Source organism: Egretta garzetta, unplaced genomic scaffold (assembly GCF_000687185.1).
Source record: "Egretta garzetta isolate BGI_Z169 unplaced genomic scaffold, ASM68718v1 scaffold27, whole genome shotgun sequence".
NCBI classification, from domain to species: domain Eukaryota; kingdom Metazoa; phylum Chordata; class Aves; order Pelecaniformes; family Ardeidae; genus Egretta; species Egretta garzetta.
The window spans coordinates 3,499,870-3,508,089 of NW_009260400.1; the positions used below are offsets into that span (position 1 = coordinate 3,499,870).

Below are 8,220 nucleotides of genomic sequence, written 5' to 3' on the forward strand. Positions count from 1 at the left end.
CCTTCATGCCCCAGCCTGGATAGATACCGGGGGGTTGCCGGTTGCCCCCACCCAGAAGCAGGACCTTGCACTTGGCCTCGTTGAACCTCATGAGGTTCACACAGGCTCACCTCTCCAGCTTGCCCAGGTCCCTCTGGATGCCATCCCATCCCTCAGGCGTGTCAGCTGCACCGCTCAGCTTGGGGTCATCTGCAAACCTGCTGAGGGTGCCCCTGATCCCGCTGTCTGTGTCACTGATAAAGATATGGAACACAGCACTGGTCCCAGTACAGACCCCTGAGGGACACCACTTGTCACCAGTCTCCATCTGGACATTGAGCCATTGACCACTGCCCTCTGGATGCGACCACCCAACCAATTCCTCATCCACCGAACAGTCCACCCCTCAAATCCACATCTCCCCAGTTTAGAGAGAAGGATGTTGGGGGTGCTGTGTCAAAAGCCTTACAGAAGCCCAGACAGATGACAGCCGTATCTCTTCCCTTGTCCGCTGATGCCGTTGCTCCATCATCAAAGGCAGGACTGGCCCTTTGTGAAGCTGTGCTGGCCATCTCAAATCCCCTCCCTGGCCTCCATGTGCCCCAGCACAGCTTCTGGGAGGATCTGTTCCACCATCTGCCCAGGCACAGAGGTGAGGCTGACAGGGTGGTGGTTCCCAGGTTCCTCCTTATGACCGTTTTTAAAAATGGGTACAATGGTTCCCTTCTTCCAGTCCCCAGGCCTTCCCCTGACTGCCAGAACTTTCCAAATATCATGGAGAGTGGCTTGGCAGCTGCGTCAGCAAATTCCCTCAGGACTCTGGGATGGATCCGTAGCTGATGAAGGGACTGGTTCTGCACCTCCCCAGCACTCAGGGCTGATGCGGATGCCTCCTCAAGGTGCCCCGAGTCTGCCCCGTGCTTCACAACCCGCAAAAGGTGATGCCTTGGTTTTCTATTTCCGAGGGATACAGAATGTAAACTCATATTCCTCAAACAGTTCCCCTGATACCTGTAGGCCTGGTATCTGTAAAGTAGGTGCAGTGAGAAGGTGTGAAATAATATCTCTGTCGCAAGACCAACAGACCCTGAAGGAGCTCTCCTTAAGTCACAACCTGAAAAAATCAGCAGGCATTAAGATAAGGGGAGCTAAGAACATCAACACCCAAGATAAGTGCAGAAGGGCTAATTGAAACCAGCACACATCACGGCAGGCTGTGACAAACAGGATGAAACGGCCTCAAGTTGTGCCAGGGGAAGTTTAGGTTGGACATTGGGAAAAATTCCTTCCCCGCAAGGGCTGTCAAGCACTGGAAGGGGCTGCCCAGGGAAGGGGTCGAATCCCCATCCCTGGGGGTATTTAAAAGCCAGGCCGCACTTTGCTCACAGAATGTTCCTTGGTTTGGGCTCTGCTGTTTTCTCCCTGGGGCCTCTGTGTCTCTCTGCTGGTGTTACAGGACCAGAGTGTCCAGTTGGTGTTTGCTCCGCTTTGCTGTTTCCTATGTCCCCAGTCTTGCTCCCAGTCCCCCAAGCTTCGCTCACCCCATGGGGTGAGATCCATCTCTCCCTGCCTCAGTGCTGCTCAGAGCTTCTGTGAGCCCCAGCAGGCCTGCTGGAAATCCTGCATGGCAATGAATGCAGGCAGCTCCGTTAAAACAGGGGTGAGAAATGCTGGCAGCTCGGCCCCATGCCTGTGGACCTGCGGTTTTGGAAAAGCAGCTCCTGTCGCTCCCAAGCCATTTCCTGACCTGGCTCTTCCAAGACACAGCCAGGCCCTTTCCTGTACCCCTGTGGCCAAGGGAGAGGCAAACACCTTTGACAGGAGTGGAAGGGAAGGATGTTTCGGTCACACAACAGTGGTGGGCACGTCCCACGCCCCGCCAAGCCACTTCCCATGCCCTGCCAAGCCAATTCCCAGCCCTCCGATGCCACCCAGACTGGAGCTGGCCACAGCCATGTGCTTGGAGCACTCAACTGCTGCACATGCCAATGTGGCGCTAGCAGGGGCTAACTGGTGCCAGGAGCCACCAGACACCGCTGGGACATCTGTAAATCCATGCTTCCCGGAGGAGCCTCCTCCTGTGCGTTGGCCAGTGCAGGAGGCTGTCCTGGTCCTGCGTCGTGCTTGCTGTCATGGTGGCATTTCCTCAGACACATTCCAGAACTGCTCCATCCCTGTGTGCAAGTGGGCCGGATCCTGCCCTCGCTGGCACCAGAGTTGCCAGGCACGAGGCAGAGCCGTCAGAGGAAGGGGTAGGAAGGCCCCAAGCACAGCAGCACCGTCGGCACAGTACCTCCAGCTCCTGCCTGATGCTCTGAGCCGTGCAGGGATGGCAGCGCAGTGCAAAGGGGCTCTGCCCTGGGGAGAGGGGTGGCAGCTCTGGCTGCCTGCTTGTCTGAGCAGGAAGGTGCTGGTCTGTGCCCATGGGGAGATCTGGATTTTGGGATTAGTGGCAAGAGGCATCTTTGCCCTCCCAGAGCAGCCCCAGCCACTGGGCTACCGCTCGGCTGCTGGGAGTGCAGAGGGTGCTGCAGAGCCCGCCCCGCCGACAGCTGGGGGTGCCTAGCTCCGGGCCTGCAGTACCAGACACAAAGGGATTTGCTCAAGCAAATAAAGGTGCCCAAGGGGTGAAACTCTGGAAGAAAAACTTTCCCAGAGTCAAGGCACCAAAGCAGCTCCCCATGGGTGTGAGAACACATGCTGTGATGTGGCTGCACCCACGATCCCTCCCTTCCACCAGCTGCCACTGCCAGGCCCAAATGGTGCCTCTGCCCTCTGCTGATGCCAGTTGGTGGAACCTCTGCCACTGGAATGCACAAAACTTCTGGCACAGAAGCACGCAGGCAGTCAGAGCCCTGTCCCTGCTGCATCCGCTGCCCGGCTGCCGAGGGAATATTTATTTTCCTGGGAAGTCCCCATGGCGTGGGGAGACGAGCCAAACCCTGCTCACTCTCAGGAGCAGCAGAGGGCACTGCACTGTCCTGGGCTTTCATGCTCTTTACTCACCCCTTTTAATTTGTTATCGCCTTCCGCGCTGGCCTGGCCTCCAGGAGGAGGCTTTGTCTCTTGGCGTATCCTCATTTTCGTGCTCCAAGATAGCCGTGCCAGCACCAACCCTTGCCTCGCTTTCGAGTATAGACAGGGCCTTGCCCAGCTGAGGAGGCCTAACAGGAACAGCTTGTGCTAGAAATTACCTCTTTTAACTGAAATGTGTTACGTTTCTTCCCGCTGTGATAACATCCGTGGCATCTACTGTCAATGCACAGACCCGGAACAGCGTGATGATAACCATCCTGCCTCAGCTGCGTGGTCCCGCAGTTTAAACCTGGGCCCCTGCATCGCTTTTGTTGCTAGTTAATGCCCCGTCCAAATCCGGCTGATGACTCCGGCGGTGTCCGTGGATCATGCTCGTCTATCCCTGGGGTGCTCCAACTGTCCCAGCCACGCCAACTCCACAGCACCCGGGCTGGCAGCACTTTCTCCTCTGCTGACAACTCCTGGCCCGAGCGAGTGGAGCAGCCGAAAAGCAAGGCTATATTTAGGAATGATCGGCTGTACTTAGTCGGGGCTAGGGTGCACGCCGTATGGAGCGATTAAGTGACTCGGTCCCTTAGCCAGATGGCAGGAGACAATGGGGACAGGCACCCAGCTGCCATTCCTGAAGCGCCCATGCCATCACGTGCTTGCCACTTCCCATTTTAATGTCATGTTTCGCTGCAAGGGATGCACGGGGAAATGTGTTGTGGTGTCAGATTGTCCCTATTTCTCAATGAATCTTGCTGAAAAATAACACCCGTTGCCCCTCCTCCTTCCCCAGCACGTGCAGGCTGAAGGAGGGGCAGGAGTGGAGTAAGGTTAACGGAGGTGTCAACGCATATTAATGAGTCAAGAGCGGCATTTGGGAGGAGGCCTCTGGGAGATGCATTTCAATGAGACTCACATGTTGACGTTATCCACCTGGAAGGCTGCTAGGAAGATGTCAACGTGTCACATCACCCCTGTCCCAGTTCCCAGGCTGTAGAGGGTCTGGATTTTGGAGAGCAGGTGGAGGAAAAGGCCCATCCTAAGGGCATAACCCGGCCCAAGAAGCGAGCAGAGGTTGCCTGCTCCAGAAATAACTGCTTGCCAAAGCATCTCCTGCCCTCCAGCATTCCCAGCAATCCAATGCATTCAGAGGAATGAGGGCTCCAGGAAGCTCCTGGAACATCGCTGCTCCGGAGTTTCACACTGCTGGGTGCAGTTACTGGAGCAAAGCACAGCCACTCTCTCCAGTATCACCAAGTCTGTGCTTGCCTTGGAGCCCACAGTCCAGGATCACAGCCAGGGAAACCCTGCCCTGGGCCATCGCCCTCTGGGCTTGGGCCATCACTGGAGCACAGATGCCATGGGATGGTGGCACGACCCAGTGGGCCAGCTGAAAGGGCAGCACTGGGGCCAGTAAAACCAGAGCTGGGTTCAGTTGTTACCATTGTGGGCCAAAGTCTCCGCTGCATGGCAAAACCACAAACAAAGCAACAACTTCTGCAAGGAGCCAGAGATCCTGGGATTTGTCTGGGTGACTCTGGATGGCTCTCCCAGCCCAGATTTTCGTATAGGAGCAGGACTGGGTGCAGGGCAGCTGTATAGTGAGGAAAGCAAAAACGGAATTGGGTAGGATATCCACAGCCACCACATGCAAGGAAGGGCAAAGGGGCTTTGGGTGCTGAGAGGACCTGGACGAAGGCTTTGGACCTCATTCCAGCTGAACTCCAAGCAATGCAAAGGGAGGAGGAGGGAGCTGGGCTGCGGCCGAGCAAGGGATCAGAGGAGGACGGGGGAGCGTAAACATCAGTGGGCGCAGGAGGAGACCGTGCCAACATGTGCTGGAGCTCTTTGGCAGGGAAAGCCAAGGAAGCAGGACACGCTGCCCCAAGGGCAGCCGTGCAGCGGATGCCACAGTGGAGCAAGGGGCCAGAATGAGCAAAACCCTTCTGACGCTTGGCAAACTAAAGACAAAACACAGGCAGCCAAGAAGGGTTCATTGCTGACAAGCAACAGTTAAAAAAAAAAGTCATTGAGAGTGTCCTCTAGAGCCAAGCTGTTGGCTGGGAGAAGAGCTGGGCTGTGAGAATGGGGAGGATGCCCCAGCAGCCTCAGGGGAGGGATGGATGAGGTAGCAACAGCGCTTGGATGTGCCACAGGGACCTCAGCTTGGGGTGTGCTCTCAGTGTTGCTTCTGCCCAGCATGTGTGGACCTCGGGGGGACTCCACCACGGGCTCTTGCCTGCAGGAACAGGTTCTCACCACTGGCCAGATCTGCACCAGCCCCAAAAAGTCTCGCCAAATTTCAGCACCAGAGATCGGCAGAGTCCTGGGTGCAACAGGCCTGTCATTGCACCATGCCTCAGCAATGGACCATGCCCCCTACCTTATCACACCTGGAGCCTGAACTTACCTGGTGTACATGTCTGCATCTGGCCCCGCATCGGCACATCTCTGGGTGTGACGCATGAGGACAGTGTCAGCAGATTTCCACCTGAACCACTCACAGCCTTTGTGCAAGGACTCGCTCCGGCATTTGCACTTTGGCCACTGCCTGGGGCTGGGCGAGGGCAGCACCATGTGGTTCCGTGCTGGCAGGAGCCCACGGCAAACCTTACCCCATCTCCTGTCCCTGGGAGCCGGCACCAGGTCTGTCCCAGTCAGGAGAAACCTGGAGCCTGGGCAGCTTCAACACAGGGAAAAAAAACTGTGTAGGAAGAAACACATGGGCAGCGAATGAATGGGACAAGGGAAGAGAAATGACCACGTACAGTCACAAAGTCCTGCTAGAGGTTTTTAGACCAGAGTTTCAAGTGGTCTGTTAACATCTAGGACAGAGCAGAGCTTGGTCAACCACCAGCATTGCAGCCAGACTTGCCCAAGAGCTGCTGGTGAAGAACCATGTCTGTAGGGAACTCCTGCAGTGCAGAGGCCCCTGGGCAGGAGCCCCAAGCTCAGGGCTTTGCAGCAGGGAGGAGGAGGAGGATCTCAGCCCAAGAAAGAGGAAGAGATGTGAGCTCCTGGGGTGCAAAGCCATGCCCAAGCCCCACAGGCTGGGAGAAGCAGGTCCCAGCATTAGCACCTGGGCCAGCCCCCCAGGCAGACACCTTCAGAAGAGTGTGGGGGCCTATGGAGGGACACCCCCAAAGGGAGCGGTGGCTACTCTACCTCTGCCCACAGTGGGTTTGTACAGTCCCTGCTCTCCCCACCCAGCCTGTCCTAGCTGGGCATGGGGGACGGCTCAGGCTGCCAGTGTCCTCCAGCATGGCCAGTCCTGCCCCACAGCTCCCTCTGCACTCAATACTCCTCTGAATATGCTTCTTTTAAACCTTTTATTCAACAATATTTCTTTTCATTATAACATAGAACTGTCCATCGTGATATGACATCTCCTGCCACCCCCCTGCCCTAGCAGAGACAGGCGTGAGCCAGCTGACTGTGGTCCACCAGAGGTTGGGGGGAACAGCCAGAACGGAGGAAGGAACAACTGACCAGCGACTGCTCTGCACACCCTTCCCACTTCCACACTTTCTAGGTCAGGAAGAGCTCCACAAAGAACCAAAGGCAGAAGAACCTCTTATGCTCAGAGGGAAGGGCCACGGTCAGAGGTGTGTGCCGTCCAGCCAGGCGCACTGCCCCGCTCTCAGCCCTGCCCACGCCACGCGGTCTGCTTGCCGTCCCTCTACATCCACCAACAGGATGTTTGATTTGGTTCTCATTCTGCTTATGGAAAATTGGGAGCAATTCCCCATCGGACCTGGGGAGAGATGGGAGGAGGGAATTGAGAGCCACGGGGCCCCACCAGCTTGGCACCGAGCTCCTCTGGCCCAGCTGACGGGGAGGTGGCTGGGCTCACATCCTGCTGCCCTGCGCCCCCCAGCCCCTCAGACACCTTTAGAAGGGGTGGAGGGGTGGAGGGGAAGGCAGGGCCCAGCAAGGCAAGGTAGAGACGCCATCCAGCAAAGCAGTGCTTTCACGGGCAGCCGAACATAAGTCTAGACTATTTTCCTTCCCAACCTCCTGTGTTAGGCCCCCTCCCACCCCTCACCCGCCCCTCAACCGGGCACGCAGGAGCTGGGTAGGTCGGTTACCGCAGCCCTCTCCTACCGCATCCCTCAACAGCTCCCATGGTTCTGGTTTTGAGCCTTTCCTCTCACAAAGCACTTGGCCGAACCCACGCTCTACCTCTGTTGGCAAGCTGGGCCAGGCCAGCTGAAAGGCCAGGACATGCACCAGGACTCTCCCAACTTTCTCCAGGAGAAAGCGTATGAAGACGCACGCTCCCCATCCTCCCTGAGGATAAGACCATGCCCCCTCCAGCTCCCGGCTGTCCCTGCGGGCAGGGGGGTGCCCTGCTGCAGTCCAGGGGAGAGCGGGGTTTCCTGCTCCGAGTGCCAGAACAGCCAACGGGTGCAGAGAGGAATTGGCCTGAGCTGCAGCCAAGCATCCACGCTGCCCCAGGATCAGGAGACTCCACATCCTCCTCACTCCCAGGCTGTGCTTGCTCAGCTGCCACGATTCCCCCTGGGAGGAATCTGTCAGAGCCCACCCTACCCTTGAGTTGGGGTGGGGATTCTTTTCCCCCATGCCTCTTCTACTTTGGCTTTCTGGGAATGCCAACACGCAAGAGCTGGAAAATGGGCAAGTTTCCCCCACAGCAGCTTGGACAGGCCATGAGAAACATCCACTCTGGCCTCTTCCCCATGGAGCAGTCCCACATGTTTAAAATCAGCTCAAACCCCAGACTGGTACCAGCACAGCTTAAGAGCACAAGAGCCCACCCCGCCTCTCAGGCCAGGCCAATGGAAGGACAGAGGGCTGGGAAGGCTCAAAGCCCCCAGCAGCATCCACAGGGGGGTTACAGTCAGCAGCCTGGACACTGACAGAGCTGACGTGCTCGCCACACCCCATGGCAGGAGAAGAGCTTCTCCCTGCCCAGCACATCCCGAGAAAAAGCATCCACCCAAGTGGAGAGGAGACAACCTGGGGGCACAAAAAGAGGACCCCCAGCTTCCAGCCACGCACGGGTGACTTTGTGTCCGAGCAGACAGGTAACAGGCAGACAGGGAACACCACCTCCAGCACTGGCCACTTGAGTCCCAGGTGCCGCAACTAAGGGCCACGCTGTACCTGAACCTTGCACCTCCTCCGCAGCCCTGAGGAAACTCTCAGTGCCAACAGCATGAAGGACTGCAAGCAAAGACTGGGAGACCCCAAACC

At 57.3% G+C, this 8,220-nt stretch overlaps 1 protein-coding gene across 1 annotated transcript in view; it reads right to left on the reverse strand.

The window, feature by feature from the left end:
* Positions 1–8,220, reverse strand: part of CFAP20 (cilia and flagella associated protein 20) — a 31,999-nt gene that overhangs the window by 23,093 nt on the left and 686 nt on the right. The gene's annotated exons all lie outside the window — the stretch shown is intronic.